We start from the raw sequence: 12,913 nt of genomic DNA, 5'->3' as shown, positions 1-12,913 counted from the left end.
TAAGGAGACTGCCTACATTACGCTTGTACGTCCTCTTTTAGAATACTGCTGCACGTTGTGGGATCCTTACCAGATAGGACTGACTGAGTACATCGAAAAAGTTCAAAGAAAGGCAGCACGTTTTGTATTATCGCGAAATATGGGAGAGAGTGTCACAGAAATGATACAGGATTTGGGATGGACATCATTAAAAAAAAAGGCATTTGTCGTTACGATGGAATCTTCTCACGAAATTCAATCACCAACTTTCTCCTTCGAATGCGAAAATACACTCCTGGAAATGGAAAAATAACACATTGACACCGGTGTGTCAGACCCACCATACTTGCTCCGGACACTGCGAGAGGGCTGTACAAGCAATGATCACACGCACGGCACAGCGGACACACCAGGAACCGCGGTGTTGGCCGTCGAATGGCGCTAGCTGCGCAGCAGTTGTGCACCGCCGCCGTCAGTGTCAGCCAGTTTGCCGTGGCATACGGAGCTCCATCGCAGTCTTTAACACTGGTAGCATGCCGCGACAGCGTGGACGTGAACCGTATGTGCAGTTGACGGACTTTGAGCGAGGGCGTATAGTGGGCATGTGGGAGGCCGGGTAGTCGTACCGCCGAATTGCTCAACACGTGGTGCGTGAGGTCTCCACAGTACATCGATGTTGTCGCCAGTGGTCGGCGGAAGGTGCACGTGCCCGCCGACCTGGGACCGGACCGCAGCGACGCACGGATGCACGCCAAGACCGTAGGATCCTACGCAGTGCCGTAGGGGACCGCACCGCCACTTCCCAGCAAATTAGGGACACTGTTGCTCCTGGGGTATCGGCGAGGACCATTCGCAACCGTCTCCATGAAGCTGGGCTACGGTCCCGCACACCGTTAGGCCGTCTTCCGCTCACGCCCCAACATCGTGCAGCCCGCCTCCAGTGGTGTCGCGACAGGCGTGAATGGAGGGACGAATGGAGACGTGTCGTCTTCAGCGATGAGAGTCGCTTCTGCCTTGGTGCCAATGATGGTCCTATGCGTGTTTGGCGCCGTGCAGGTGAGCGCCACAATTAGGACTGCATACGACCGAGGCACACAGGGCCAACACCCGGCATCATGGTGTGGGGAGCGATCTCCTACACTGGCCGTACACCACTGGTGATCGTCGAGGGGACACTGAATAGTGCACGGTACATCCGAACCGTCATCGAACCCATCGTTCTACCATTCCTAGACCGGCAAGGGAACTTGCTGTTCCAACAGGACAATGCACGTCCGCATATATCCCGTGCCACCCAACGTGCTCTAGAAGGTGTAAGTCAACTACCCTGGCCAGCAAGATCTCCGGATCTGTCCCCCATTGAGCATGTTTGGGACTGGATGAAGCGTCGTCTCACGCGGTCTGCACGTCCAGCACGAACGCTGGTCCAAATAAGGCGCCAGGTGGAAATGGCATGGCAAGCCGTTCCACAGGACTACATCCAGCATCTCTACGATCGTCTGCATGGGAGAATAGCAGCCTGCATTGGTGCGAAAGGTGGATATACACTGCACTAGTGCCAAAATTGTGCATGCTCTGTTGCCTGTGTCTATGTGCCTGTGGTTCTGTCGGTGTGATCATGTGATGTATCTGACCCCAGGAATGTGTCAATAAAGGTTCCCCTTCCTGGGACAATGAATTCACGGTGTTCTTATTTCAATTTCCAGGAGTGTAGTATTCAATTTTAGAAAAGGCTAAAATTTCCCTGTCCATGGCATTAACGAATATTTTGTGTGCAACGTACAGGTAGAATTGACTGATTTACCAAGTATTCAATTTTATGTTGCGAATGAAATTAATTGCTGATTTTTAGTTATCATATCACGAATATAGGCCTCGTGTGGTTGAGAACCACAGGCTGCAAATCCAAATATTAGCAACAGTATGACCGTATCTGAAGAGCTCCTAACGAACTGTACATCTCACTTAATAATAGGCACAGGAAGCTGTTTAAAACGCTAATCTGAAAACATTAACATTTTTTGTGAGAGTAAACGAAAAGCATAGCACGATGGGAGATGTTGATGGTGCGATTGTAGTAATAGACACGAAAGTCTTCTACATCGACATCAGCTGCATTCGACATCATTTGGGCAAGACTCATTATCTGAGATTGGCAATAACTTAAAAAAATGTTTCAAATGGCTCTGAGCACTATGGGACTCAACTGCTGCGGTCATAAGTCCCCTAGAACTTTGAACTACTTAAACCTAACTAACCTAAGGACATCACACACATCCATATCCGAGGCAGGATTCGAACCTGCGACCGTAGCGGTCGTGCGGTTCCAGACTGTAGCGCCTTTAACCGCTCGGCCACTCCGGCCGTTTGGCAATAAATTATCATGGACCCGTCTGTCTAATACAAGACTCACCGCCTGCGGTAAAAAATAACTTCAGAAAAAATAATTTTCTTATCTTGTAAGTTCCAGTATTATACTTTATCATCCAGCAACAAACTGAGCTAATTACAGTCCTGTTAGTGGTGCACGCTACAAAACATCCTGCGAATCGTTGCTGAGTACATCTTTGTAAACTACCTAGGGCAGATAGTTAGTAACCCCAGTCACGATAGGAATATACTGGATTCAATGCAGTGAACTGATCTCACATATTTGAGGAAGTCCACATTAAAATTGGTATAGTGACTATGAGGCCGTTATAGTAACAGTGATCACCAAAGCACAAAGCTCATATAAACAGACAGAAATTGCTCTGTGTTCAATAAACTAGATAAATAGTAAGTAGCGTTATACCCCCATGACGAACTTGAAATTTCAGCTCAGAACAAGAGCATGCAGAGATAGGTCTACATGGTTGAAGTTTAAAAGAATAGTTGCCCATCCAGTCGTTAGATATGTACCTACCAGAAGAGATCATGACAGGATGAAAATTTCATGGTATACGGTCACTACAAAGACACATCTAAAGGAACTGATACTAATAATAATAAATAAGAAACACAGCATAGGGCTGTAGACAGACGTTGAAAGGAAGGCGTTTGGCTGTCAAGATCACAGGAAACCTTCAACGAGTACCTTAGAAGAATATAATAAAAAAATCACTCAGAAAGAAAGATAAAAATTCTGGTCGCATGTAAAGGCTGTTATTGGCACGGAAGTTATTGATACGCACTGATGCACGAGGTAGGGACAGATGTTGGGTTTAGCAAACTAACAGAAATGCTTATCTCCTTTTCCAATTAGCCCTGGGGAATGTTGTTCCAGTTCAGTTCTCGTACAACTACGAAGATGAGTCAGCGGTGTTGAGAAACAGCTGATATCGTTGAAGTCAGGCAAAGCTCCAGCGTTTGACACTATCCTTAACAGATTCTATACCAATGACATGGCTGTTAACACTTCTTTTAACCGTAATGAGTCCTCGAATAGAAAACTGTGCCAAGTATAACGACCAAGCAAACACAAAACCATTTGAGGCGTAGCGCCTTCGCATCGCTCCTGTCACTTGTTAGGACGATATCGTTATAGGCATGAGTCATCGACAGATGTCACCAGCTGACATGGACCTGAGTTACAGATCCGCACGTAGTTGTACTAGTAGGCGGCAGAGGTCAGCAGTTGACGGACAGTGCTAGCATTCGTAGTGAAAACAATGTTATAAAGTTATGTTTGATTAATATTTAATATATTTGCATATTTATAATTGTTTTATATGTGTAGTAATTAGCAGTGTGACTGTTGTATGAGTGAAGAGGAACAGAAGTAAATGAAAATTGTTTTGTTTATTCACGAAGTACCGGTTAAACTACACAGGGGATTTACTTTGATTAAATGTGCAGTCAGTTTATGGTACTAATAAATCGTTAGTAGAATACAAATTAATCGGTAATTTCAGAAGGAGTAATTTTATATTTGATACTTTTCTAAATTTATTTATTTAGGAATTGCCATAGAAGGAAATGTTTTACTGTGATTGGCCATTGAAGTAAAGCACGGGTTAGCGCGGGATAATATTGCAACTTGATTTGCTGTTTGTGATATCAGCCAATCAGAAAAATGTAGGCTCGTGCCAATCTATGCTGGGAACAAAGCCTTTTGATGTGATCTAGGGGAGTCGGGGCTGAGGGTTCGAACTGGTAACATCTCACTGAAAGCAGCTCCGACGAAAGTACTGTAAAATCGCGGAGAAATGCTAATTATGAGTTCGCGAAGTAGTGCAAAGTATATTTAAGTGAACGGTATAGTGGAAGTCGTTTGGAATTTCGCACGGAATATCAAAATTATTGCTTTTGACTGTTAGTTAAAGCTGTGTGGCGTGTTGTGCGATCTAAGACTGGAACAGGTATTACGTGTAGAGCAGAGTGCACAACATTTGAGCGAGCATTTTCATAACTAAACGATCCGGTGAACTCTATTAACTTCGGTAATGGGTGTAAATACCATAAGCTGGCTACGTGTGTGATTGTGGTGTTGGTGTGAACTTTACATTGTGTTGCCACTTAGTACGGGCTTGGCAGTATTAACTGTGATATTTATGGTAAGAATACACCTGAAAATTTACATTACCAAGTTAAAACTTATATTTCAGTAGCTAGCCACATCCCGTTTACCGGACAATTCGATGTATGTTGCGATCTGCAATAGACAGTATGGTCTAGTATTTTCCAGCTTTTAGCTGGACAAATCAACATTGCTGGACACTGGCAGGGCGGTAAAAACTTGCGAGCCTCACCGCACATTGTCCAGTATCCTTCATAGCCTCTCATTGTTAAACATTCTTAGAAAATACTCTGAGCAGAAATTTACTAGATTATCAAGAACAGACTGACCTTCTTAACGAAAGCCAACAGTTTCCAGTAAACGGCGATCACGTGAAAGTAAATCGTCCTTATACGTCGCACTGAAAGCCGTGGGACCATGCATTCAATTTGATGAAGTATTTGTTGACTTCCGAAAGGCATTGGACTCGTTCCGACACGTACCTATCATTCAGGTAGTGATCGCAAAAACACAGTTAAACTAATCTCACCGGACAGCGACGCGATTACTCAATCATTCTTGCGTTCCATATGTAAATGGGACGAGAAAAATCCCCTATGGTTTTTGGAGTGTAGATGTAGATGTAGATGTCTATACGAAGCTGGCGCGCATTGTTCAAAAGATTCACTCAAGTGGCGATGTGCTGCTTTCTGTTGGGATTTTTTAGTTACATTCCTTTTTTCATTCAATAAACTCATAGCAGCGACGTATTTGTAGATGGTCAAAAAAATGGCTCTCAGCACTATGGGACTTAACATCTGAGGTCATCAGTCCCCTAGAACTTAGAACTACTTAAACCTAACTAACCTAAGGACATCACACACATCCATGACCGAGGCAGGATTCGAACCTGCGACCGTAGCAGTTGCGCGGTTCCGGACTGAGCGCCTTAACCACGAGACCACCGCGGCCGGCTTGTAGATGGTCAATCTATCGGAAAAGGAGAAGACAATACACATTACAAACAAGGACACACATGGCTGCATTTAACCTCTCTTCCACAATTTCAAAATGCTTTACACGTTAAGGACGCGGAAGGGGTAGCATCGGTCTCAGTGACAAATCTTCCGAAGAAAGAGTCGAGTTCGAAGTGTGCATTCTAGGAAGTCTGTTTCGCATCCTTCGGGCTGTGAGGAGAATTTGAGAAGAAGTGAGCAGGTTCGTGATCTTTAAGTGTTACATAATTCTCTATTAACCAAGGACAGAGCAAACGGCACTGCAGTACACAGTGTATACAATAAAGCCACCCACACTGATTTCTATCTCCACGCTGCCAGCTGCTATCACGCCTCATTGCGTGAGACTGTTCTACGAACACTGATACACAGGGCTCGTACAATATCGGACGAAGTATGCCTACCAAGGGAGCTTCACGACATTAAGCACGTTTTCAACGCAAACAGAAATGACGAGAGTCAAATCTGACGTAGCTTCAGACAGGAGGTACAAGCTCAGCAGACAGGAAACGAAGAGGAGGAAAAGTTAATGTCGTACCTGCGGTTTGCCGGCAAAGTATCGAACAACATCCGGAGAAGTGGAAGTGGTCCAACGCCCATAAGTTTTCTGTATTGAACGGCGTGACACAACTGTAAACGATCTTTTATGACATATTTCGCCTTGCATTAATGTGAGTGGATATAGAGATATAGTGATCTGCGATGGGCAACCCAGAACGTACGCGGCGGCTGCTACAGGACAGACGCCACCTACCCCAATTGCGACCATGAACCCGAATGACAATGATAGTGCAAGAGTATCTTCGAATGAGACCATAGATACCAAACGTATCCCTGTCTCCACCGCAACCTACAGAATCTGTCGCGGAAGCTCCAATAGGTAATGTATCAGAAAACACTACTTAGCGGCTGTCACTGACAGGATGCACCCACCCAGAGTTCGACGACTCTCAAGAATGACAATGTTCGTGCAAGTAACATTCCAATGGCGACCACTCAAACTGTTGGGGCGTCCTTCACAAAAACGCGATTCTCAGAACCGATGACGAATGCCGCAGTCACCAACATTGCAAGTTACTCGAAAGTTTCTAAACCAGAATCTGCTCATCATAATATTTCTGATCACGGCCAGGAAACATCCTGAGAATCGTTACTGAATACCTCTCTGGGATGTACCTAGAAAAAATAGTTCGAAACCCCATTCAGGATCAGACTGAACTGGATTTAATGGCAAGGAATTGATCTCCGGTTTTGAGGATGTCCACATTTAAATTGGTACAATTGAATATGAAGCACTTGTAGTTAAAATGGTCACCAATGAATGAAGCTCAACTAGAAGAAACAGATGTTGTTATACGTTTAACAAACTAGATAAAGGGTCAGTAGCATTGTATACGAATGAGGAAGTTGAAGTTTCAGCTCAGAACAGGAGCAAGTAGAGGTAGGCCTACTATGGCACTATTTTAAATGAATAACTGACCATACACTCGTTAGATATGTTCCTGCTAGGGGAGTTCGTTACAGGATGGACATTACACGGTATACGTTGACTATACAGAAACACATAGGAAATGTTGTGGGGAAGGCTAACAAAAGACTGCGTTTCATTGACAGGACACTTAGAAAAAGTAATAGACCTACTAAGGAGACTGCCTACATTACGCTTGTACGTCCTCTTTTAGAATACTGCTGCACGTTGTGGGATCCTTACCAGATAGGACTGACTGAGTACATCGAAAAAGTTCAAAGAAAGGCAGCACGTTTTGTATTATCGTGAAATATGGGAGAGAGTGTCACAGAAATGATACAGGTTTTGGGATGGACATCATTAAAACAAAGGCATTTTTCGTTACGATGGAATCTTCTCACGAAATTCAATCACCAACTTCCTCCTCCGAATGCGAAAATATTTTGTTGACACCGACTTATATAGGGAGGAGCGATCACAAATAATGGAAATCAGAGCTCGTACGGAAAGATATAGATTTTCATTCTTTCCGCGCGCTATACGAGTTTGGAATATTTGAGAATTGTGAAGGTGGTTCGATGAATCCTCCGCCAGCCACTTAAATGTGATTTGCAGAGTACCCATATAGATGTAGATGTAGAATGAGGAACATGAAGTTTCAGCACACGACAGGAGGATGTTGTGATAGGCTTCCTATGGCTCTATTTTAAAAGTATAACTGACCATGCACTCGTTAGGTATGTCGTACTAGAGAAGCACGTGACAGGATGGACATTACATGGTTTACGGTCACCACACAGAAACATCTAAAGATACAGACACTACTCAATAACAAATGTAAACCACAGTATAGGACTACAGATAGACGACTAATAGATCGAGTTTGGCTGTCTAGAGCTCAGGAGACCTTAGAAGAATATAATCGCAAAATAAACTAAAACCTGTTAGTGGCACGAAAGTTATTGATAGGCTCTGAGAGACGAGGCAGCGACTAATAATAAGTTTAGCAGACTAAAAGCAGAAATGCTTAACTCCTTTTCCGAACTGCCATGGGCCATTCAGATCCAGTTTAATTATTGTACGACTGCAAAGTTGAGTCAATGGCGTTAAAAAACCACAAAAAAATGGCCGGTTGAGTCAACATTTCTATTAACCATAATACACCATGGATTTCTCAAAAAAAGAAAGAAGAGAAAAGGAAACGGTGAAACATGATAGGTGAAAGTACAGGTCAAAGTCCTCCACATGAAGGATAGCAGAAGTTAACCACAAAGCCACTGTCCAATATCCTTCAACGCCTCCTACTGTTATGCAGTCTTAGAATATATTCTGAGGTGAACTTTTAAAGGGTATCTGAACAGATTGCGCTTCTTCATGCCAAAGAGTAGTGCTAGGTATCCAGCGACCACATGTAACCAAAATCGTCCTTATACGAAGCACTGAAAGTCATGGAAGGATTCATTCAACGATATGAAGTATATCGGAGCTTCCGAAAGGCATTTTAACCGGTACAACACATACATATCGCTACCGTAGGGATCGCGAAGACACAATTAAGTGAATCTCAGCTCGCACAGAGGCGTTTAATCATTCTTCTTGCGTCCCATACGCAAATAGAACAGGAAAAATTACGAGAACACGATACTTTGAGAAGACCCTCTTCCTTGCAGATCGCAGTGCTGTGTAGAGTATAGATACATACATCAAAGGAGATATATAGCTCTCGTGCATTTTTCAAAAATTTCACTCCAGTGCGATCAGTTTCATTTGTTGTTATTGTTAGTTATATTCCTTTTTCGTTCAATAAACTCGTAGCAAGGATATATTTGTAGATGGCACACCTTTCTGCAAAGGAAAAAAAGGAGAATTCACTTTTGAAATAAGGGCAGGCGTGGTTGGATTCAATCGTTATTCCACAAATCCAAACTGACCTACTCCTTCAGGTCGCGAACCAGTCGACGATACGCGACTGTAGCAAGACATTCTGAATCCCTGGCATTCCCTCTCTTCAGATCGCGTCCGAGTATTCCTCTCACAGAGTGCGCGGGTTGGGTTGTTTGGGGGATGAGACCAAACAGCGAGGTCATCGGTCTCAACAGATTAGGGTAGGATGGGAAAGGAAGTCGGCCGTGTCCTTTTAAAGGAACCATGCCTGAATTTGGTTGCAGCGATTTAGGGAAATCACGGAAAACCTAAATCAGGATGGCCGGATGCGGGATTAAGCTGTCGTCCTCCCGAATGAGAGTCTACGTGTTAAGCCCTGCCCCTCCTCCCGCGGTCACAGACTGCCTCTTGATCATCATCGCCTTCTTCTTTTCATTATACGCAGACTCAGATTGTCAGCAAATGTAACAGATCGTGTCTTCATGACGTCACTTTCAACAATGAGTTCCACCACCAAACCAACCGAACCGTTGCGTAGCATCAGTCTCATTGACAAACCTTCCGAAGAAAGAGTCGATTTCGAAGCGCGCTTTCTAGGAAGTCTGTTTCGCATCCTTCGGGCTGTGAGAAGAAGTTGAGAAGAAGTGAGGAGGTAGGTGAACACTGAGTTTTAAAGTACTCTGCAATCGCAGGCTCGGGATCAGGGTCTGGAAGACAGATATTTTATCTTTGGTCTACGTATCAGTCGGTCAAATTATTCCTCAATTCCCATCTTGTACTATCATGTAGTGTATTATTAACATATTTAGTAACTCCAGACTCTCAATAATTGTTGACTTGCTACAAGTATTTATTTCTTTTAACGATCCGTCAGTTTACTTGGTGTTTGGATCTATAATACAGCGTCACTTAATATCAATTTTTCTATGGTTGTGATAAGAGCTTGTGTGTGTCACATACGGTGCCATGTACGGTATGACACCGAATTGTTTATTTAGACCAAATCTTGTCGTCAATAAGCCAAATTACAATTGTCTATTTTCATCTCAGGAAACACTGTTGCTATTAAAAACTGCTTGTTTCACGTTTCCAGATGTTTTCGAGAGTGAAGTCGCTGTTCGGCTCGCCAGCTGCCAGCCAGGGGTGTCCCAGGTTGGTCGACGAGCCGCCAACACCTGCGCCTCTACGCCGCCTTCGGCCACTGCGACCAAAGCCGAATGAGAGGAAGGTCGAGTCCACCACCACCGACTGCGAAGAGGCCGCTGCTGATAAACCGCAGCTTCAGGCAATTCATGTAAGCAGCAGAGCCTCCTCTGTACAACATTCAACAATGATAACTTTCAGAGTGTTTCAAGAGAAAAGATAGAAATGAATTCCAACAATGTTCTGCAGACACGTTTACTGACATAACTTTTTTCTTTCCACAGTTTGGTCCGAGACCGAGAATTGTGCAGTTTGACTTGTCTGACGTTGAAGATGAAGAGGAGGAAGTCTCTGGCTCTTACTACCCTCCTGGAGTTCCGGTTCCACCCAGTCGGCTGCAGATCTTTGCCAACAGACCGCGCCGAAGGAAGATTATCCGAGAGCCACCGTCGCTGGAAGTGCAGACTGCGATGGCACATCTAAGAGCTGAGATACAAGCAATGGTAAGTTAAACATTTAACTGTTAAAAACACTGTATTACGTTAGAAACACAAGCGTAGATTTCTTATTAATGCTTGAAATAAATGTAAATGTAGGACGCATTTTAATCTACACACACATCCAAACTGTGTAGACTACTTCCAATTGATGATGAGGGTTGAGAAGGCATATTGAAGCCTAACGCGATATATTGTTTGAGAATATGTGGAAACTAAAAACGATCGTCATGACATTTGTCCAAATAAGCATTACAATATTTTACAAAACTTACATTAATTCATTTCAAAGGAATGTTTATGGAGTGGTGATATTATCAGTACAAACATTCAGATAACTCGCTTTACACATTATACCTAAATATTTTTCGTTGCTTGCAAAAGTCGTAGTGATGTCACAGTTACTGACTACTTTGTAGCCTGTCAAATTTCAAGTGCTAGATATAGGTTCGCTAAAGGAAGCAGCTTAAAAAAAATAATTCTTTTTGTCATTTTCAGGAGAACCCGGCATCTACAACATGGATTGGGTTTCTAGTGGAGACTCTAGTCGACCTGTATCGAAACAAGAGAGATTATCGCCGGAACCATGGGTTGGCAGAGAGACCAGGGTTCGTCATCCGAATGAAGGGAAGATTCGCACCTGTTCGTGAGGCAGTGAGAAGAGTTCTGCATCTGAAGAAGAATGTGGACAAGAGACAGCTGCCGACGGGCATAGATTCCACTCTGCGTGATTACTTTCTTCAATGTGCACACCCTGACCCTAATTATCCACCGATTATTCCATTAACAACACAGCTACTTGAAACCGCGCTGTGACGTGATTGTTGGAAGCCAGTCTGGTTTGGCTTGAAATAAAACACCTTATAACCTGTTTAGTTGTGTTTTTATTGCACAGTTAATATTTAAATACATTCTACACATATTGTTCTAGTGTGAAAGCGAAAAAGGTCAGTACTGTGAAGACTGAACTAACCTGCTTGAATGCTTACAAATCAAATAACTGGCATCAGCATAAGCTGAATTAGAAAAGTTGGCGGTGAAGATAACCGCACTAAGGTTGTGAATTCTGCAGATCAGTTTACTATGTCCAAAATTTCAATCCGGTAACAGCTTTGAGGGAAGGTACAGATTCCTTAGTAGACAGTCTCCAGACAACCCACAAGATTCAGAAACAATGAGACAAGGAAGGAAGAGTACAAGTCATGGTTAATGATAGCAGACTGAAAGAAATACTGAGAGGGTACTTCTGATAGGCAGTTTTCATGATATGAAATGTCTGAGTTAATGCAAAACTTCCTGTTTCTTCAACTTCTCAGTACGGAAATCTTTTAACTGGAACGTAGGACTCAGCATTACAACTTGCGATATGAGGTGTGTGGCGAAAGATATTCATAAAGAAGAATACGTACTGATCATTGAGGTACAGGAAATGTTTTAGATGATAACCTAACAGTGCAATTGAGGGTGGTACCAAGAACATCGCTGAGAATGCTTATTTCACGAAGGTGAAGATTGTGCCATTCCTACAACAGGCCTTGGATTCTCGCGATTCGTTCAACCAGCTGTGCCCTTCATATATGTCCGTGACTGTTGCATCGTACCTCACATAGTCGCACAACATGCGACATGGCCTACATCTGTATATTTTCGTTAACAGATAATTTGCATTACTAATTTACAGAGGCAGTCTGCGAGACGGAACTCTGTCAGCTAATCGCGATGAGCAACAGAGTTACCATCTCACTATTCACGCATCTGCAGTAGTTAAGCGTAAGGCTATAACAAGTTGACTGGATACCACTACTAATGAAAAAATCTGGGTAAGTTATGCTACATACAGAGAGTCTATTTAAGAAGAACAACAACGGTTTAACGTATGGTGACTTTGCTGCTCGCGTTGGTAGAGATCCAATGACTGCTGTCACAATATGGAATCGGTGCTGGAACCCAACGGCCTCGTATCACTAGCAGTCGAGATGACAGGCATCTTATTCACATAGCTGTAACGGATCGTGCAGCCACGTTCGATCCCTGAGTCAACAGATGGGGACGTTTGCAAGACAACAACCATTTGCACGAACAGTTTGACTACGTTTGCAGCAGCATGGACTATCAGCTCGGAGACCATACCTGCGGTTACCCTTGACGCTGCATCACACACAGGAGCGCCTGCAATGGTGTACTCAATGACGAACCTGGGTGCACGAATGGCAAAACGTCATTTTTTCGGATGAATCCCAGTTCTGGTTATAGCATCATGATGGTCGCATCCGTGTTTGGTGACATCGCGGTAAACGCACTTTGGAAGCGTGTATTCGTCATCGTCATACTGGCGTATCACCTGGCGTGATGGTATGGGGTGCCATTGGTTACACGTCTCAGTCACCTCTTGTTCGCATTGAAGGCATTTTGAACAGTGGACGTTACATTTCAGATGTGTTACGAGCCG

This window comes from Schistocerca cancellata, chromosome 1 (assembly GCF_023864275.1).
Source record: "Schistocerca cancellata isolate TAMUIC-IGC-003103 chromosome 1, iqSchCanc2.1, whole genome shotgun sequence".
Lineage (NCBI taxonomy): Eukaryota > Metazoa > Arthropoda > Insecta > Orthoptera > Acrididae > Schistocerca > Schistocerca cancellata.
The sequence above is the reverse complement of the archived record's forward strand: the minus strand, read 5'-3'. Positions refer to the sequence as shown.